Here is a 5,079-nt window from a genome sequence, read left to right on the forward strand (position 1 = left end):
CCCCATGGGACACCTAATACTTATGGCCACTCTATCAACTCAAGGAGACTTGGCAGCTACCCAATACATAGAAACAAACACAGGAAAGCAGCCAAAATGTGGAGACAAAGAAACGTCACAGATAAAATAAATGGAAGAAAGCAAAATGCTGGATATAGAGTTCAAAACCACAGTTATAAGGTTACTCAAGAATCTTCTAGAAACCTCTGGGGAACTTAGTGAGACCTTCAAGGATCTTAGTGAGAATGCCAAAAAAAAAAAAAAATGGAAAAGGACCAGTCAGAAATTAAGCATACACTGACTGAAATAGATCCAACAGCAGACAAGAGGATCCCAAGAATCAAGTCAATGATTTGAAATATGAGGAAGCAAGAAACACCTAACCAGAATCACAAAAAGAAAAAAGAATAAAAAAATATGAAGACAGTGTAAAAAACCTCTGGGGCACTTCAATCATACCAACATCTGAATTATGGGGGTGCCAGAAGAATAGAGAGAGCAAGATATTGAAAACCTATTTGAAGAAATAATGACAGCAAACTTCCCCTACTTGGTGAAAGAAATAGACTTACAAGTCCAGAAAGCACTGAGAACCCCAAACAAGAGGAATCCAAAGAGGACCATACCAAGACACATCATAATTAAAATGCCAAGGGCAAAAGACAAAGAGAGAATCGTAAAAGCAGCAAGAGAAAAAAAAGTTAGTTACCTACAAGGGAGTACCCATACAACTGTCAGCTAATTTCTTAACAGAAACTATGCAGGCCAGAAAGAAGTGGCAAGAAATATTCAAAGTGATGAATAACGAGAACCTACAACCAAGATTACTCTATCCAGCAAAGCTATCATTTAGATTGAAGGTCAGATAAAGAGCTTCACAGATAAGGAAAAGCTAAAGGAGTTCATCACCACCAAACCAGTATTATATGAAATGCTGAAGGGTATTCTTTAAGAAGAGGAAGAAGAAGAAAAAGGTAGAGATAAAAATTATGAACAATAAAGTGACAACTAATTCATATCTACCAATAAGTGAATCTAAAAATTAAGTGCATAAAAAATCTGATGAACAGGATAAACTGGTGAATATAATAGAATCAGGGGCATAGAAAGGGAGTGGACGGACAATTCTCAGGGTTAAAGGGGCGTGGGGGGTGCAGGAAGAGTTTGGGCAAAAATCTTATACCTATGGATGAGGACAGTGGTTGGGGGGGTAAGGGCATGGGGTAGGGTGGGAACCGTGTGGAGGGGAGCTATGGGGGGAGAAAAGAGGAACAACTGTAATAATCTGAACAATAAAGATTTATTTTTTAAAAAGATGGTTGATATTGACTGGCAGTTTACCAGTAAACTCAAGAATAAACATTCTTTAGTAGATTAATTTACATATTAGAAATTGTTAGTTAACAGTTTAAAGAGGAAATGTATCAAGGAATCTGAATGGCAAAGTCTTATAAAGGAAGAAAATATTTTATAAACCATTCAAGGCAGAATCTCAGATATATTTGTACACCTATGGTAGTTGCAGCATTATTCACAATAGTTAAGAGAATGTGGGGATTAGGACCCATATGTAATAATTTAATCAATAAAAAAATTAAAAAGAAAAAAGTGATGGGAACAATCTAAATGTCCATCAGTTGATCAATAAATAAAGAGAATATAGTACATACATACAATGAAATATTATTCAGTCTTTAAAAGGAAGGAAATTCTGTCTTATGCAAAACATAGATGAACCTTGGAGGATTTCATGCTAAATAAAATAAGTGAGTTATGGAAGGATAATAGTGCATGATAACACTTATATGAGGCATCTAAAATTTTCAAAGTCATGGAAACAGAAAATAGAATAATGGCTGTCAGGGGCTGAAGGATGAGAAAGGTAGAGATTTGTTGTTTGGTGGATGTAGAGTTTCAATCATGTAAGATGAGGTGATTGGAATGCATTGCAACAACAATGTGCATGCAGTTGACATGGTACTATATGCTTGGAAGTTGTTGGGAAGGCATATATATATATAAAGATATCTATATCTATATCTATATCTATATCTATAGTTATATGTTTCTTTGCCAAAATAAAAAACTAAAGTAAAATAAAATAATATGTGTGATGTACACAGATTGTTTCTGAAGGCTATGTCTGAGATGTGGGATGTGAGAAGGGTTGTTGTAGTCATTTATACTTTCACTTTTTCCTGCACACACTTTTGGACACTTGATAATCTTAGAGAAAGATTTTCTTTAGAACAAAAATTCAGGCAAAATTTTTAAAAAACTAAATGTACAAGAAAAATTTTATGTTGATAGAATAAGGCTAAGGCATTTACAAATAACTAGCTAGAAACCTTTTTAAAAAATATTTCAAATACTGTAGCTGGAGGAATACATATGGCTCTTAGCCAATGAACTAAAATTCTGAAGGGAAATAAATGTGTTCTAATACAAGATAAAAGAGTGTTGTTGAATCAAGTATTGTGAAAGGCAATATTAAGGAAATACTTTTATCTGAACTAAGCTGAAGATGAAAAGAGAATAACTAAAGTGAGACTTCCCCCAAGAATATTAATGCAGAATATGAAGTTCAACTATGTGGGTGCTGAAGCATTAGTGGTTGCTTTAGTCTACATACTATTCCAAGTGAACAGATGCAATTATTTAATGCTAACTTTCATCTTAATATCATAACATAGGAAACTGCTAATGGGGTGAAATCTTGAAGTTACTTTGGAACTAGTTCAAAGAGAAATACTTAATTGGAGTTAAATGTGATGGCATAACACATAGTCACATTTAGCAACTATTCTGTAAAGAAGTTGTCATCTTAGTCGTAAAGAGTCAAAGATTCCCAGATGAGGGAACGTGTATGATAGACAATTAGATGGTTTCATAATGATGATAATAGCTAGCATTTCATGAGCATTTACTTTGTATCAGACACTATGCCAGTGGTTCTCAACCTTCCTAATGCTGCGACCCTTTAATACAGTTCCTAATGTTGTGGTGACTCCCAACCATAAAATTATGTTTGTTGCTACTTCATAACTGTAATTTTGCTACTGTTATGAATCATAATGTAAATATCTGATATGTAGGATGTATTTTCATTATTACAAATTGAACATAATTAAAGCATAGTGATTAATAACAAAAACAATATGTAATTATATATGTGTTTTCCGATGATCTTAGGCGACCCCTGTGAAAGGGTCGTTCGACCCCAAAGGGGTCGCGACCCACAGGTTGAGAACTGATGCACTATGCTAAACTCTTCATTGCTTTATGTAACCTTAAGAACAACCGGGTACCCTATTCACAGATAAAGCATTGAGGAATAAAGAGATAAAGTAACACCCCTTAGATTATTTATCCAGGTCACACTGGAGCAGGATTCAAAACCTTAGGTGCATGGTAATTTGTATCATACAGACCTGGATAAATATCTTAACTGCTGTTTGCCTTATTTTTCACACCTGTCAAATGGGATTAAAAATATAACCCATGTTTAATGCTATTATAAGGAATCAGTAGGATAATATAGGTAACAGGCACACAGTAACCATTCAGTAAATAGTGACTTATTCATGTTTCTTTCTGAGATCAAGATTAGTCATTTACAAGAAGTCTCCAAGGACTTTTGACCTCAACACAAGTAGAAACTGAAAAGGCCTTCCTAAGGCACAAGTAAATATAACAGTGTCTTGGAAACATATCTTAGCTAATAACATACGAGTAATTCTGTATACATGGAAAAATAACTGACTAAAACTTGTAAACTGTTTTTCTTTTCTAACGTACATTGCTTAAATGGGGCAGAGATTCCTGGAATTGCCATATAATAATCTTGTTGTGAAAAGAGAGAGATTGGACTAATAAATGAGAACCATGCTTCTTAATAAAATTTGTCGTGCCCTTTCTTCAAAAATAAGCTGCATATCTATATAGAGGGAAAACAATTGCCATTTGCTTATTATTTAATTTGTTTAGGAATCCAGAACCTTTTATTTATGGTAGAAAAAAGCCCTTATAGAGACTAAGGAAACATGTGTCTCTTTTTATCTCAAATAAGGTAAAAGGAACTGCCACTGTATTTAATTATAGATCCATGATTTCTGCGTCAGAAAAAAATAAGAAAACTCTGTTAGAATATTCCCACCCTTTGGCAAAACATTTCCTATGCTTTCACTGCAGAAAGTTTTTTTATGGGCCAGAATTTCATCACTGACATCTGATCATTCAGTAAGGCAAGCAGATCTGAGAATCAAAATTGTTTTGACTATTAAAGATTCCCTCCTTCAGGCGGAGATAGTCCCTGCATATTGCTTTCAATAGTTAGATTCAGGATAACGGCTCTGTAAGAGCCTTTAAGTGTTCTTGGAATCCTGAAACTTTTACCTCTTTATCATTAAAAAAATAAATAAATAAATCAAAGTACAGGCTGGTAAAAAGAGAGGGAAAGAATCCCTAAGCCTTGGAAACATTTAGTACTTGTATTGGTACAAAAAGAAATGTAGAGATGACTGAAACTTCAATCCCAATTTGTTTAGGAATCCAGAGGTTTCTTGAAAAAGTTGTGGAGCTCACTTTCCTGCTACATCAGATGAAGAAGAAACAATCTAGTAGCTAAGAAATAAAATAAATTGTTTTTAAAGTTTTTATATCAGAATAAAATAAAAAATCCATTCAGTATAGTCAGTGTTGCATGAAAATATCATACTGAGCTGGTGGTTTTAAAGGCCTCCCTCATAGCCATTAAAGTTTTTTTTTTTTTCCTGGCCAAAAAGTATTTATATGAAACTAGAGGCCCGGTGAACAGATGTGTTCACTGGTGGGGTCTCTTGCGTGGGTGCACGATCAGGGCTGGGGAGGGACCGCAGGAAGGCTCCTGGGTGTGTCTGGTCCCTCTAGCCCAGTCCTGATCTGTCAGACCCCTGCAGCAAGCTAACCTACTGGTCAGAGCATCTGCCCCCTGGTGGTTAGTGCACATCATAGTGACTGGTTGACGAGTCAAACTGTCAGACACTTAGCTACTAGGCTTTTATTATATTGGATAACTTGTTGAGAACCACTAACACAATA

The sequence above is a fragment of the Myotis davidii genome, unplaced genomic scaffold, assembly GCF_000327345.1.
Source record: "Myotis davidii unplaced genomic scaffold, ASM32734v1 scaffold1056, whole genome shotgun sequence".
Taxonomy (NCBI): domain Eukaryota; kingdom Metazoa; phylum Chordata; class Mammalia; order Chiroptera; family Vespertilionidae; genus Myotis; species Myotis davidii.